Here is a 17877-nt window from a genome sequence, read left to right as displayed (position 1 = left end):
AAAGGTCAGATATGGACATCTATATGGCTTATGATGCATCAGAAGGAGTCTATGAGTATGTATAGAAAGCCCAAGATCGAGGATTCTTTGGCCAGAAATATGTATAGGAGGTCAAAACCTCTGAATAGCTGATTTATCATAAAAAGGATTCTATAGCTTTATATAGTTTGAGAAATTTTGAGGACACTTTGACCACAAATGAGTTCAAAAGGTCAGATATGGACATCTATATGGCTTATGAAGCATCAGAAGGAATGTATGAGTATGTATTGAAGCCCAAGATCAAGGACTCTTTGGCCAGAAATATGTTCAGGAGGTCAAAACCTCTGAATAGCTGATTTATCATTAAAAGGATTCTAGAACTTTATATAGTTTGAAAAATTTTGAGGACACTTTGACCACAAATGAGTTCAAAAAGTCAGATATGGACATCTATATGGCTTATGAAGCATCAGAAAGAGTCTATGAGTATGTGTAGAAATCCCAAGATCGAGGACTCTTTGGCCAGAAATATGTTCAGGAGGTCAAAAGGGGACGTCTGAATAGATGATTTATCATCAAAAGAATTCTATAACTTTATATAGTTTGAAAATTTTTGAGGACACTTTGACCACAAATAAGTTCAAAAGGTCAGATATGGACATCTATATGGCTTATGATGCATCAGAAGGAGTCTTACGAGTATGTATAGAAAGCCCAAGATTGAGGACTCTTTGGCCAGAAATATGTTCAGGAGGTCAAAACCTCTGAATAGCTGATTTATCATCAAAAGGATTCTAGAACTTTATATAGTTTGAAAAATTTTGAGGACACTTTGACCACAAATAAGTTCAAAAGGTCAGATATGGACATCTATATGGCTTATGAAGCATCAGAAGGAGTCTATGAGTATGTATCGAAAGCCCAAGGTCGAGGACTCTTTGGCCAGAAATATGTTCAGGAGGTCAAAAGAGGACCTCTGAATAGCTGATTTATCATCATAAGAATTCTATAACTTTATATAGTTTGAAAAATTTTGAGGATATTTGACCAAAAATGAGTTCAAAAGGTCAGAGATGAACATCTATATGGCTTATGATGCATCAGAAGGAGTCTATGAGTATGTATAGAAAGCCCAAGATCGAGGACTCTTTGGCCAGAAATATGTTCAGGAGGTCAAAACCTCTGAATAGCTGATTTATCATAAAAAGGATTCTATAACTTTATATAGTTTGAAAATTTTGAGGACACTTTGACCACAAATAAGTTCAAAAGGTCAGATATGGACATCTATATGGCTTATGAAGCATCAGAAAGAGTCTATGAGTATGTGTAGAAATCCCAAGGTCGAGGACTCTTTGGCCAGAAATATGTTCAGGAGGTCAAAAGAGGACCTCTGAATAGCTGATTTATCATCATAAGAATTCTATAACTTTATAGAGTTTGAATAATTTTGAGGATATTTGACCACAAATGAGTTCAAAAGGTCAGAGATGAACATCTATATGGCTTATGATGCATCAGAAGGAGTCTATGAGTATGTATAGAAAGCACAAGATCGAGGACTCTTTGGCCAGAAATATGTTCAGGAGGTCAAAACCTCTGAATAGCTGATTTATCATAAAAAGGATTCTATAACTTTATATAGTTTGAGAAATTTTGAGGACACTGACCACAAATGAGTTGAAAAGGTCAGATATGGACATCTATATGGCTTATGAAGCATCAGAAGGAATCTATGAGTATGTATAGAAAGCCCAAGATCGAGGATTCTTTGGCCAGAAGTATGTTCAGGAGGTCAAAACCTCTGAATAGCTGATTTATCATCAAAAGGATTCTATATAGTTTGAAAATTTTGAGGACACTTTGACCACAAATAAGTTCAAAAGGTCAGATATGGACATCTATATGGCTTATGATGCATCAGTAGGAGTCTATGAGTATGTATAGAAAGCCCAAGATCGAGGACTCTTTGGCCAGAAATATGTTCAGGAGGTCAAAACCTCTGAATAGCTGATTTATCATAAAAAGGATTCTATAACTTTATATAGTTTGAGAAATTTTGAGGACACTTTGACCACAAATGAGTTCAGAAGGTCAGATATGGACATCTATATGGCTTATGAAGCATCAGAAGGAATCTATGAGTATGTATAGAAAGCCCAAGATCGAGGACTCTTTGGCCAGAAATATGTTCAGGAGGTCAAAAGGGAACCTCTGAATAGCTGATCAAAAGAATCAGAAAGAGTCTATAAGTTCAAATAAGTTCAAAAGGTCAGATATGGACATCTATATGGCTTATGAAGCATCAGAAAGAGTATGTATAGAAAGCCCAAGTTTCGAATACTCCTTGGCCAGAAAAAAATTCAGTATGTCAAATATGGACTTTTGTCAGGAGGATATAACATCCGAAGATATCAGTCTGAATGTATTGTATTAATCTTTTAGGACTCTTTGGCCAGAAATATGTTCAGTAGGTCAAAAGGGGACCTCTGAATAGCTGATTTATCATCAGAAAGAGTCTATAACTTTATATAGTTTGAAAACTTTTGAGGACACTTTGACCACAAATAAGGTCAAAAGGTCAGATATGGACATCTATATGGCTTATGAAGCATCAGAAGGAGTCTATATGTATAGAAAGCCCAAGATTGAGGACTCTTTGGCCAGAAATATGTTCAGGAGGTCAACACCTCTGAATAGCTGATTTATCATTAAAAGGATTCTAGAACTTTATATAGTTTGAAAAATTTGGAGGACACTTTGACCACAAATAAGTTCAAAAGGTCAGATATGGCCATCTATATGGCTTATGAAGCATCAGAAAGAGTCTATGAGTATGTGTAGAAATCCCAAGATCGAGGACTCTTTGGCCAGAAATATGTTCAGGAGGTCAAAAGGGGACGTCTGAATAGATGATTTATCATCAAAAGAATTCTATAACTTTATATAGTTTGAAAACTTTTGAAGACACTTTGACCACAAATAAGTTCAAAAGGTCAGATATGGACATCTATATGGCTTATTATGCATCAGAAGGAGTCTATGAGTATGTATAGAAAGCCCAAGATTGAGGACTCTTTGGCCAGAAATATGTTCAGGAGGTCAAAACCTCTGAATAGCTGATTTATCATCAAAAGGATTCTAGAACTTTATATAGTTTGAAAAATTTTGAGGACACTTTGACCACAAATAAGTTCAAAAGGTCAGATATGGACATCTATATGGCTTATGATGCATCAGAAGGAGTCTATATGTATAGAAAGCCCAAGATCGAGGACTCTTTGGCCAGAAATATGTTCAGGAGGTCAAAACCTTTGAATAGCTGATTTATCATCAAAAGGATTCTATAACTTTATATAGTTTGAAAAATTTTGAGGACACTTTGACCACAAATAAGTTCAAAAGGTCAGATATGGACATCTATATGGCTTACGAAGCATCAGAAGGAGTCTATGAGTATGTATCGAAAGCCCAAGGTCGAGGACTCTTTGGCCAGAAATATGTTCAGGAGGTCAAAAGAGGACCTCTGAATAGCTGATTTATCATCAGAAGAATTCTATAACTTTATATAGTTTGAAAATTTTGAGGACACTTTGACACACAAATAAGTTCAAAAGGTCAGATATGGACATCTATATGGCTTATGATGCATCAGAAGGAGTCTATGAGTATGTATAGAAAGCCCAAGATCGAGGACTCTTTGGCCAGAAATATGTTCAGGAGGTCAAAACCTCTGAATAGCTGATTTATCATTAAAAGGATCCTAGAACTTTATATAGTTTGAAAATTTTTGAGGACACTTTGACCACAAATAAGTTCAAAAGGTCAGATATGGATATCTATATGGCTTATGAAGCATCAGAAAGAGTCTATGAGTATGTGTAGAAATCCCAAGATCGAGGACTCTTTGGCCAGAAATATGTTCAGGAGGTCAAAAGGGGACGTCTGAATAGATGATTTATCATCAAAAGAATTCTATAACTATATATAGTTTGAAAACTTTTGAGGACACTTTGACCACAAATAAGTTCAAAAGGTCAGATATGGACATCTATATGGCTTATGATGCATCAGAAGGAGTCTATGAGTATGTATAGAATGCAAAAGATCGAGGACTCTTTGGCCAGAAATATGTTCAGGGGGTCAAAACCTCTGAATAGCTGATTTATCATCAAAAGGATTCGACAACTTTATATAGTTTGAAAAATTTTGAGGACCCTTTGACCACAAATAAGTTCAAAAGGTCAGATATGGACATCTATATGGCTTATGATGCATCAGAAGGAGTCTATGAGTATGTATAGAAAGCCCAAGATCGAGGACTCTTTGGCCAGAAATATGTTCAGGAGGTCAAAAGGGGACCTCTGAATAGCTGATTTATCATCAAAAGAATTCTATAACTTTATATAGTTTGAAAAATTTGGAGGACACTTTGACCACAAATAAGTTCAAAAGTTCAGATATGGACATCTATATGGCTTATGATGCATCAGAAGGAGTCTATGAGTATGTATAGAAAGCCCAAGATTGAGGACTCTTTGGCCAGAAATATGTTCAGGAGGTCAAAACCTCTGAATAGCTGATTTATCATCAAAAGGATTCTAGAACTTTATATAGTTTGAAAAATTTTTAGGACACTTTGACCACAAATAAGTTCAAAAGGTCAGATATGGACATCTATATGGCTTATGATGCATCAGAAGGAGTCTATGAGTATGTATAGAAAGTCCAAGATCGAGGATTCTTTGGCCAGAAATATGTATAGGAGGTCAAAGCATCTGTATAGCTGATTTATCATCAAAAGGATTCTAGAACTTTATATAGTTTGAAAATTTTGAGGACACTTTGACCACAAATAGGTTCAAAAGGTCAGATATGGACATCTATATGGCTTATGATGCATCAGAGGGAGTCTATGAGTATGTATAGAAAGCCCAAGATCGAGGATTCTTTGGCCAGAAATATGTATAGGAGGTCAAAGCCTCTGAATAGCTGATTTATCATAAAAAGGATTCTATAACTTTATATAGTTTGAGAAATTTTGAGGACACTTTGACCACAAATAAGTTCAAAAGGTCAGATATGGACATCTATATGGCTTATGAAGCATCAGAAAGAGTCTATGAGTATGTGTAGAAATCCCAAGATCGAGGACTCTTTGGCCAGAAATATGTTCAGGAGGTCAATAGGGGACGTCTGAATAGCTGATTTATCATCAAAAGAATTCTATAACTTTATATAGTTTGAAAACTTTTGAGGACACTTTGACCACAAATAAGTTCAAAAGGTCAGATATGGACATCTATATGGCTTACGAAGCATCAGAAGGAGTCTATGAGTATGTATCGAAAGCCCAAGGTCGAGGACTCTTTGGCCAGAAATATGTTCAGGAGGTCAATAGGGGACGTCTGAATAGCTGATTTATCATCAAAAGAATTCTATAACTTTATATAGTTTGAAAATTTTTGAGGATATTTGACCACAAATGAGTTCAAAAGGTCAGAGATGGACATCTATATGGCTTATGATGCATCAGAAGGAGTCTATGAGTATATATAGAAAGCCCAAGATTGAGGACTCTTTGCCCAGAAATATGTTCAGGAGGTCAAAACCTCTGAATAGCTGATTTATCATCAAAAGGATTCTAGAACTTTATATAGTTTGAAAATTTCTAGGACACTTTGACCACAAATAGGTTCAAAAGGTCAGATATGGACATCTATATGGCTTATGATGCATCAGAAGGAGTCTATGAGTATGTATAGAAAGCCCAAGATCGAGGATTCTTTGGCCAGAAATATGTATAGGAGGTCAAAACCTCTGAATAGCTGATTTATCATAAAAAGGATTCTATAGCTTTATATAGTTTGAGAAATTTTGAGGACACTTTGACCACAAATGAGTTCAAAAGGTCAGATATGGACATCTATATGGCTTATGAAGCATCAGAAGGAATGTATGAGTATGTATAGAAAGCCCAAGATCAAGGACTCTTTGGCCAGAAATATGTTCAGGAGGTCAAAACCTCTGAATAGCTGATTTATCATTAAAAGGATTCTAGAACTTTATATAGTTTGAAAAATTTTGAGGACACTTTGACCACAAATGAGTTCAAAAAGTCAGATATGGACATCTATATGGCTTATGAAGCATCAGAAAGAGTCTATGAGTATGTGTAGAAATCCCAAGATCGAGGACTCTTTGGCCAGAAATATGTTCAGGAGGTCAAAAGGGGACGTCTGAATAGATGATTTATCATCAAAAGAATTCTATAACTTTATATAGTTTGAAAATTTTTGAGGACACTTTGACCACAAATAAGTTCAAAAGGTCAGATATGGACATCTATATGGCTTATGATGCATCAGAAGGAGTCTTACGAGTATGTATAGAAAGCCCAAGATTGAGGACTCTTTGGCCAGAAATATGTTCAGGAGGTCAAAACCTCTGAATAGCTGATTTATCATCAAAAGGATTCTAGAACTTTATATAGTTTGAAAAATTTTGAGGACACTTTGACCACAAATAAGTTCAAAAGGTCAGATATGGACATCTATATGGCTTATGAAGCATCAGAAGGAGTCTATGAGTATGTATCGAAAGCCCAAGGTCGAGGACTCTTTGGCCAGAAATATGTTCAGGAGGTCAAAAGAGGACCTCTGAATAGCTGATTTATCATCATAAGAATTCTATAACTTTATATAGTTTGAAAAATTTTGAGGATATTTGACCAAAAATGAGTTCAAAAGGTCAGAGATGAACATCTATATGGCTTATGATGCATCAGAAGGAGTCTATGAGTATGTATAGAAAGCCCAAGATCGAGGACTCTTTGGCCAGAAATATGTTCAGGAGGTCAAAACCTCTGAATAGCTGATTTATCATAAAAAGGATTCTATAACTTTATATAGTTTGAAAATTTTGAGGACACTTTGACCACAAATAAGTTCAAAAGGTCAGATATGGACATCTATATGGCTTATGAAGCATCAGAAAGAGTCTATGAGTATGTGTAGAAATCCCAAGGTCGAGGACTCTTTGGCCAGAAATATGTTCAGGAGGTCAAAAGAGGACCTCTGAATAGCTGATTTATCATCATAAGAATTCTATAACTTTATAGAGTTTGAATAATTTTGAGGATATTTGACCACAAATGAGTTCAAAAGGTCAGAGATGAACATCTATATGGCTTATGATGCATCAGAAGGAGTCTATGAGTATGTATAGAAAGCACAAGATCGAGGACTCTTTGGCCAGAAATATGTTCAGGAGGTCAAAACCTCTGAATAGCTGATTTATCATAAAAATGATTCTATAACTTTATATAGTTTGAGAAATTTTGAGGACACTGACCACAAATGAGTTGAAAAGGTCAGATATGGACATCTATATGGCTTATGAAGCATCAGAAGGAATCTATGAGTATGTATAGAAAGCCCAAGATCGAGGATTCTTTGGCCAGAAGTATGTTCAGGAGGTCAAAACCTCTGAATAGCTGATTTATCATCAAAAGGATTCTATATAGTTTGAAAATTTTGAGGACACTTTGACCACAAATAAGTTCAAAAGGTCAGATATGGACATCTATATGGCTTATGATGCATCAGTAGGAGTCTATGAGTATGTATAGAAAGCCCAAGATCGAGGACTCTTTGGCCAGAAATATGTTCAGGAGGTCAAAACCTCTGAATAGCTGATTTATCATAAAAAGGATTCTATAACTTTATATAGTTTGAAAATTTTGAGGACACTTTGACCACAAATAAGTTCAAAAGGTCAGATATGGACATCTATATGGCTTATGAAGCATCAGAAAGAGTCTATGAGTATGTGTAGAAATCCCAAGGTCGAGGACTCTTTGGCCAGAAATATGTTCAGGAGGTCAAAAGAGGACCTCTGAATAGCTGATTTATCATCATAAGAATTCTATAACTTTATAGAGTTTGAATAATTTTGAGGATATTTGACCACAAATGAGTTCAAAAGGTCAGAGATGAACATCTATATGGCTTATGATGCATCAGAAGGAGTCTATGAGTATGTATAGAAAGCACAAGATCGAGGACTCTTTGGCCAGAAATATGTTCAGGAGGTCAAAACCTCTGAATAGATGATTTATCATAAAAATGATTCTATAACTTTATATAGTTTGAGAAATTTTGAGGACACTGACCACAAATGAGTTGAAAAGGTCAGATATGGACATCTATATGGCTTATGAAGCATCAGAAGGAATCTATGAGTATGTATAGAAAGCCCAAGATCGAGGATTCTTTGGCCAGAAGTATGTTCAGGAGGTCAAAACCTCTGAATAGCTGATTTATCATCAAAAGGATTCTATATAGTTTGAAAATTTTGAGGACACTTTGACCACAAATAAGTTCAAAAGGTCAGATATGGACATCTATATGGCTTATGATGCATCAGTAGGAGTCTATGAGTATGTATAGAAAGCCCAAGATCGAGGACTCTTTGGCCAGAAATATGTTCAGGAGGTCAAAACCTCTGAATAGCTGATTTATCATAAAAAGGATTCTATAACTTTATATAGTTTGAGAAATTTTGAGGACACTTTGACCACAAATGAGTTCAGAAGGTCAGATATGGACATCTATATGGCTTATGAAGCATCAGAAGGAATCTATGAGTATGTATAGAAAGCCCAAGATCGAGGACTCTTTGGCCAGAAATATGTTCAGGAGGTCAAAAGGGAACCTCTGAATAGCTGATCAAAAGAATCAGAAAGAGTCTATAAGTTCAAATAAGTTCAAAAGGTCAGATATGGACATCTATATGGCTTATGAAGCATCAGAAAGAGTATGTATAGAAAGCCCAAGTTTCGAATACTCCTTGGCCAGAAAAAAATTCAGTATGTCAAATATGGACTTTTGTCAGGAGGATATAACATCCGAAGATATCAGTCTGAATGTATTGTATTAATCTTTTAGGACTCTTTGGCCAGAAATATGTTCAGTAGGTCAAAAGGGGACCTCTGAATAGCTGATTTATCATCAGAAAGAGTCTATAACTTTATATAGTTTGAAAACTTTTGAGGACACTTTGACCACAAATAAGGTCAAAAGGTCAGATATGGACATCTATATGGCTTATGAAGCATCAGAAGGAGTCTATATGTATAGAAAGCCCAAGATTGAGGACTCTTTGGCCAGAAATATGTTCAGGAGGTCAACACCTCTGAATAGCTGATTTATCATTAAAAGGATTCTAGAACTTTATATAGTTTGAAAAATTTGGAGGACACTTTGACCACAAATAAGTTCAAAAGGTCAGATATGGCCATCTATATGGCTTATGAAGCATCAGAAAGAGTCTATGAGTATGTGTAGAAATCCCAAGATCGAGGACTCTTTGGCCAGAAATATGTTCAGGAGGTCAAAAGGGGACGTCTGAATAGATGATTTATCATCAAAAGAATTCTATAACTTTATATAGTTTGAAAACTTTTGAAGACACTTTGACCACAAATAAGTTCAAAAGGTCAGATATGGACATCTATATGGCTTATTATGCATCAGAAGGAGTCTATGAGTATGTATAGAAAGCCCAAGATTGAGGACTCTTTGGCCAGAAATATGTTCAGGAGGTCAAAACCTCTGAATAGCTGATTTATCATCAAAAGGATTCTAGAACTTTATATAGTTTGAAAAATTTTGAGGACACTTTGACCACAAATAAGTTCAAAAGGTCAGATATGGACATCTATATGGCTTATGATGCATCAGAAGGAGTCTATATGTATAGAAAGCCCAAGATCGAGGACTCTTTGGCCAGAAATATGTTCAGGAGGTCAAAACCTTTGAATAGCTGATTTATCATCAAAAGGATTCTATAACTTTATATAGTTTGAAAAATTTTGAGGACACTTTGACCACAAATAAGTTCAAAAGGTCAGATATGGACATCTATATGGCTTACGAAGCATCAGAAGGAGTCTATGAGTATGTATCGAAAGCCCAAGGTCGAGGACTCTTTGGCCAGAAATATGTTCAGGAGGTCAAAAGAGGACCTCTGAATAGCTGATTTATCATCAGAAGAATTCTATAACTTTATATAGTTTGAAAATTTTGAGGACACTTTGACACACAAATAAGTTCAAAAGGTCAGATATGGACATCTATATGGCTTATGATGCATCAGAAGGAGTCTATGAGTATGTATAGAAAGCCCAAGATCGAGGACTCTTTGGCCAGAAATATGTTCAGGAGGTCAAAACCTCTGAATAGCTGATTTATCATTAAAAGGATCCTAGAACTTTATATAGTTTGAAAATTTTTGAGGACACTTTGACCACAAATAAGTTCAAAAGGTCAGATATGGATATCTATATGGCTTATGAAGCATCAGAAAGAGTCTATGAGTATGTGTAGAAATCCCAAGATCGAGGACTCTTTGGCCAGAAATATGTTCAGGAGGTCAAAAGGGGACGTCTGAATAGATGATTTATCATCAAAAGAATTCTATAACTATATATAGTTTGAAAACTTTTGAGGACACTTTGACCACAAATAAGTTCAAAAGGTCAGATATTGACATCTATATGGCTTATGATGCATCAGAAGGAGTCTATGAGTATGTATAGAATGCAAAAGATCGAGGACTCTTTGGCCAGAAATATGTTCAGGGGGTCAAAACCTCTGAATAGCTGATTTATCATCAAAAGGATTCGACAACTTTATATAGTTTGAAAAATTTTGAGGACCCTTTGACCACAAATAAGTTCAAAAGGTCAGATATGGACATCTATATGGCTTATGATGCATCAGAAGGAGTCTATGAGTATGTATAGAAAGCCCAAGATCGAGGACTCTTTGGCCAGAAATATGTTCAGGAGGTCAAAAGGGGACCTCTGAATAGCTGATTTATCATCAAAAGAATTCTATAACTTTATATAGTTTGAAAAATTTGGAGGACACTTTGACCACAAATAAGTTCAAAAGTTCAGATATGGACATCTATATGGCTTATGATGCATCAGAAGGAGTCTATGAGTATGTATAGAAAGCCCAAGATTGAGGACTCTTTGGCCAGAAATATGTTCAGGAGGTCAAAACCTCTGAATAGCTGATTTATCATCAAAAGGATTCTAGAACTTTATATAGTTTGAAAAATTTTTAGGACACTTTGACCACAAATAAGTTCAAAAGGTCAGATATGGACATCTATATGGCTTATGATGGATCAGAAGGAGTCTATATGTATAGAAAGCCCAAGATCGAGGACTCTTTGGCCAGAAATATGTTCAGGAGGTCAAAACCTTTGAATAGCTGATTTATCATCAAAAGGATTCTATAACTTTATATAGTTTGAAAAATTTTGAGGACACTTTGACCACAAATAAGTTTAAAAGGTCAGATATGGACATCTATATGGCTTACGAAGCATCAGAAGGAGTCTATGAGTATGTATCGAAAGCCCAAGGTCGAGGACTCTTTGGCCAGAAATATGTTCAGGAGGTCAAAAGAGGACCTCTGAATAGCTGATTTATCATCATAAGAATTCTATAACTTTATATAGTTTGAAAATTTTGAGGACACTTTGACACACAAATAAGTTCAAAAGGTCAGATATGGACATCTATATGGCTTATGATGCATCAGAAGGAGTCTATGAGTATGTATAGAAAGCCCAAGATCGAGGACTCTTTGGCCAGAAATATGTTCAGGAGGTCAAAACCTCTGAATAGCTGATTTATCATTAAAAGGATCCTAGAACTTTATATAGTTTGAAAATTTTTGATGACACTTTGACCACAAATAAGTTCAAAAGGTCAGATATGGACATCTATATGGCTTATGAAGCATCAGGAAGAGTCTATGAGTATGTGTAGAAATCCCAAGATCGAGGACACTTTGGCCAGAAATATGTTCAGGAGGTCAAAAGGGGACGTCTGAATAGATGATTTATCATCAAAAGAATTCTATAACTTTATATAGTTTGAAAACTTTTGAGGACACTTTGACCACAAATAAGTTCAAAATTTCAGATATGGACATCTATATGGCTTATGATGCATCAGAAGGAGTCTATGAGTATATATAGAATGCAAAAGATCGAGGACTCTTTGGCCAGAAATATGTTCAAGGGGTCAAAACCTCTGAATAGCTTATTTATCATCAAAAGGATTCGACAACTTTATATAGTTTGAAAACTTTTGAGGACCCTTTGACCACAAATAAGTTCAAAAGGTCAGATATGGACATCTATATAGATTTTGAAGCATCAGAGGGAGTCTCTGAGAATATATAGAAAGACCAAGATCGATGACTCTTTGGTGAGAAATATGTTCAGTAGGTCAAAAGGGGACCTCTGAATAGCTGATTTATCATCAGAAAGAGTCTATAACTTTATATAGTTTAAAAACTTTTTAGGACCCTTTGACCAGAAATAAGTTCAAAAGGTCAGATATGGACATCTATATGGCTTATGAATCATCAGAGGGAGTCTATGAGTATATATAGAAAGCCCAAGATCGAGGACTCTTTGGCCAGAAATATGTTCAGTAGGTCAAAAGGGGACCTCTGAATAGCTGATTTATCATCAAAAGAATTCTATAACTTTATATAGTTTGAAAAATTTGGAGGACACTTTGACCACAAATAAGTTCAAAAGGTCAGATATGGACATCTATATGGCTTATGATGCATCAGAATGAGTCTATGAGTATGTATAGAAAGCCCAAGATTGAGGACTCTTTGGCCAGAAATATGTTCAGGAGGTCAAAACCTCTGAATAGCTGATTTATCATCAAAAGGATTCTATAACTTTATATAGTTTGAAAAATTTTGAGGACACTTTGACCACAAATAAGTTCAAAAGGTCAGATATGGACATCTATATGGCTTATGATGCATCAGAAGGAGTCTATATGTATAGAAAGCCCAAGATCGAGGACTCTTTGGCCAGAAATATGTTCAGGAGGTCAAAACCTTTGAATAGCTGATTTATCATCAAAAGGATTCTATAACTTTATATAGTTTGAAAAATTTTGAGGACACTTTGACCACAAATAAGTTCAAAAGGTCAGATATGGACATCTATATGGCTTACGAAGCATCAGAAGGAGTCTATGAGTATGTATCGAAAGCCCAAGGTCGAGGACTCTTTGGCCAGAAATATGTTCAGGAGGTCAAAACCTCTGAATAGCTGATTTATCATTAAAAGGATCCTAGAACTTTATATAGTTTGAAAATTTTTGATGACACTTTGACCACAAATAAGTTCAAAAGGTCAGATATGGACATCTATATGGCTTATGAAGCATCAGAAAGAGTCTATGAGTATGTGTAGAAAGCCCAAGATCGAGGTCTCTTTGGCCAGAAATATGTTCAGGAGGTCAAAAGGGGACCTCTGAATAGCTGATTTATCATCAAAATGATTCTATAACTTTATATGGTTTGAAAAATTTTGAGGACACTTTGACCACAAATAAGTTCAAAAGGACAGATATGGACATCTATATGGCTTATGAAGCATCAGAAGGATTCTATGAGTATGTATAGAAAGCCAAAGGTCGAGGACTCTTTTGCCAGAAACAAGTTCAGGAGGTCAAAAGAGGACCTCTGAATAGCTGATTTATATCATCAAAAGAATTCTATAACTTTATATAGTTTGAAAAATGTTGAGGACACTTTGACCACAAATAAGTTCAAAAGGTCAGATATGGACATCTATATGGCTTATGAAGCATCAGAAGGAATCTATGAGTATGTATAGAAAGCCTAAGATCGAGGACTCTTTCGCCAGAAATATGTTCAGGAGGTCAAAACCTCTGAATAGTTGATTTATCATCAAAAGGATTCTATAACTTGATATAGTTTGAAAAATTTTGAGGACACTTTGACCACAAATAAGTTAAAAATGTCAGATATGGACATCTATATGGCTTATGAAGCATCAGAATGAGTCTATGAGTATGTATAGAAAGCCCAAGATTCGAGGACTCTTTGGCCAGAAATATGTTCCGTAGGTCAACAGGGGACCTCTGAATAGCTGATTTATCATCAAAAGGATTCTATAACTTTATATAGTTTGAAAAATTTTGAGGACACTTTGACCACAAATAAGTTCAAAAGGTCAGATATGGACATCTATATGGTTTATGAAGTTTCAAAAGTATTCTATGAGTATTTATAGAAAGCCCAAGATCGACTCTTTGGCCAGAAATATTTTCAGCAGGTCAATTATGGACTTCTGTAAGACTGATTTAACATCAGGAGTCGATACGTTTATAATAGTAAAAAACATTTTGAGGATTCTTTGGCCAAAAATATGTTCAATTGGTCTTATATGGTCTACAGTCTGGCTGATATAACATCATGAGAAGTCTGTATAGTTTGAGAAATATGTATAGTAAGGTAAATGTTCAAGGTCTCTGGCCAGAAATATGTTCAGAAGGTCAAATATGGACTTCTGTATGGCTGATTTAACAAAAGAAGGAGTCTATATTCGTTTATGGTAGACAACATCATTTTGAGAACTCTTTTGTCAATGATTTATTATCAGAAGGAGACTATAACTTTATATAGTTTGAAAAATTTTGAGGACACTTTGACCAGAAATAAGTTTAAAAGGTAAGCCATAAGCCATATAGATATCAATATAGATATCTATGGCTTATGAAGCATCAGGAGTCAATGATGTATGTATAGAAATCGAGGACTCTTTGGCCAGAAATATGTTACTTTGGTCAAATATGGACTTCTGTATTGGCTGATCAGGAGTCGAAGAGTATGTATAGAAAGTTGACTGAATGTATAAGTAGATTAATTAATGTGCAGTAAAGGAAAATGATTGCACTGGGTTTTGCTTTACAATGGACTCAATTAACTCATTCCGTTGGACAACGATAGAATGCACGGTAGAATACCGGAACATATAGATAATGCACTTTTCGCATTGCATTGCACACCAGAACTAACTCCTTCCCATGTTCATTAAAGAGATAACATTTATGTTGTTGCATTGCATTGCACAAACGATCTAACGTTGTCCACTGAACAATAACATATAGGCTATGCACTTCTTGGATTGCATTGCATTGCACACTACAACTAATTCATTCCCATGTTCATTAAAGATATAACATATGTTGTTGCATTGCACAAACGATCTATCGTTGTGCATCATTGAAGAAAAACATATGCACTTCTATCCCTGCATTGCACACCAAAACTAACTCCTTCCCATGTTCATTTAAAGAGATAACATCTGTTGTTGCATTGCAATGCACAAACGATCTAACGTTGTGCAATGAAGAGTAACATAGGCCATGCACTTTTTGCATTGCATTGCATTGCACACCAGATCAAACTCCTTCCCATGTTCAATAAAGAGATAATATGTTGCATTGCATTGCACAAACGATCTAACGTTGTGCGTTGAAGAATAACATACAGGCTAAATATGCATGCATTGTATTGCATTGCACACCCGAGCTAACTCCTTCACATGTTCATTAAAGAGATAACATATGTTATGCAACATTGCATTGCTTTGCACAAACGATGTGCACTGAAGAATAACATTTATGCACTTTTTGCATTGCATTGCACAGAACGATCGTTTGTCTCAACGATCAATGTTGTGCATTGAAGAATAACATATAGGCTAAATGCATGCATTGTATTGCATTGCACACCAGAACTAACTCCTTCCCATGTTCATTAAAGAGATAACACATGTTGCATTGCATTGCATTGCATTGCATTGCATTGCATTGCATTGCATTGCAGAAACGATCTAACGTTGTGCACTGAAGAATAACATTTAGGGTATGCACTTTTGGCATTGTATTGCACACCAGATCTTACTCCTTCAAATGTTCATTGAAGAGATAACATTTTGCATTGCATTGCACAAACGATCTAACGTTGTGCATTGAAGAGAAACATAGGCCATGCACTTTTTACATTGCATTGAATTGCACACCAGAACTAACTCTTTCCCCTGTTCACTAAAGAGATAACATGTTGCATTGCGTTGCATTGCATTGCAGAAACGATCTAATGTTGTGCACTGAATAATAACATTTATGCACTTTTTGCATTGCATTGCATTTGCACACCAGAACTAACTCCTTCAAATGTTAGAAAAGTTAGTTATGGTGTGCAATGCAATGCAATAAGTGAATAGCCAATGTTACTCTTCAATGCAAAACGTTAGATCGTTTGTGCATAACATATGTTATCTCTTTAATGAACATGGGCAGGAGTTCGGGTGTGCAATGCAATACAATGCATGCATATAGCCTATAAGTTATTCTTCAATGCACATCGTTATGCAATGCACAATGCAATTCAAAATGTTATCTCTTTAATTTGAAGGTGTAAGTTCTGGTCTGCAATGCGATGCAATGCAAAAAGTGCATAAATGTTATTCAGTGCACAGCGTTAAACTCGTTTGTGCAAAGCAATGCAACATGTTATCTCTTTAATAAACATTTGAAGGAGTTAGTTCTTGTGTGCAATGCAATGCAAAGCAATGCAAAAAATGCATGGCCTATGTTACTCTTTAATGCACAACGTTAGATCGTTTGTGCAATGCAATGCAACATGTTATCCCTTTAATGAACATGGGAAGGAGCTCTGGTGTGCAATGCAATGCAAAGCAAAAAGTGAATAGCCTATGTTACTCTTCAATGCACAAACAATGAAATGTTGCATAACATATGTTATGCAACATTGCATTGCTTTGCACAAACGATGTGCACTGAAGAATAACATTTATACACTTTTTGCATTGCATTGCACAGAACGATCGTTTGTCTCAACGATCAATGTTGTGCATTGAAGAATAACATATAGGCTAAATGCATGCATTGTATTGCATTGCACACCAGAACTAACTCCTTCCCATGTTCAGTAAAGAGATAACATGTTGCATTGCATTGAATTGCATTGCAGAAACGATCTAACGTTGTGCACTGAAGAATAACATTTAGGGTATGCACTTTTGGCATTGTATTGCACACCAGATCTTACTCCTTCAAATGTTCATTGAAGAGATAACATTTTGCATTGCATTGCACAAACGATCTAACGTTGTGCATTGAAGAGAAACATAGGCCATGCACTTTTTACATTGCATTGAATTGCACACCAGAAATAACTCTTTCCCCTGTTCACTAAAGAGATAACATGTTGCATTGCGTTGCATTGCATTGCAGAAACGATCTAATGTTGTGCACTGAATAATAACATTTATGCACTTTTTGCATTGCATTGCATTGCACACCAGAACTAACTCCTTCAAATGTTAGAAAAGTTAGTTATGGTGTGCAATGCAATGCAATAAGTGAATAGTCAATGTTACTCTTCAATGCAAAACGTTAGATCGTTTGTGCATAACATATGTTATCTCTTTAATGAACATGGGCAGGAGTTCGGGTGTGCAATGCAATACAATGCATGCATATAGCCTATATGTTATTCTTCAATGCACATCGTTATGCAATGCACAATGCAATTCAAAATGTTATTTCTTTAATTTGAAGGTGTTAGTTCTGGTGTGCAATGCAATGCAATGCAAAAAGTGCATAAATGTTATTCAGTGCACAGCGTTAAACTCGTTTGTGCAAAGCAATGCAATGTTGCATAACATATGTTATCTTTTTAATGAACATAGGAAGGAGTTAGTTCGGCTGTACATGCAACACAGTCCATGCATTTAGCTATGTCAACTATGTCATTCTTCAATGCACAACGTTAGATCGTTTGTGCAATGCAATGCAACATGTTATCTCTTTAATAAACATTTGAAGGAGTTAGTTCTTGTGTGCAATGCAATGCAAAGCAATGCAAAAAATGCATGGCCTATGTTACTCTTCAATGCACAACGTTAGATCGTTTGTGCAATGCAATGCAAAATGTTATCTCT

This window comes from Scardinius erythrophthalmus (assembly GCF_964197995.2).
Source record: "Scardinius erythrophthalmus genome assembly, chromosome: 7".
Taxonomy (NCBI): Eukaryota; Metazoa; Chordata; class Actinopteri; order Cypriniformes; family Leuciscidae; genus Scardinius; species Scardinius erythrophthalmus.
This window is presented reverse-complemented; position numbering follows the sequence as displayed.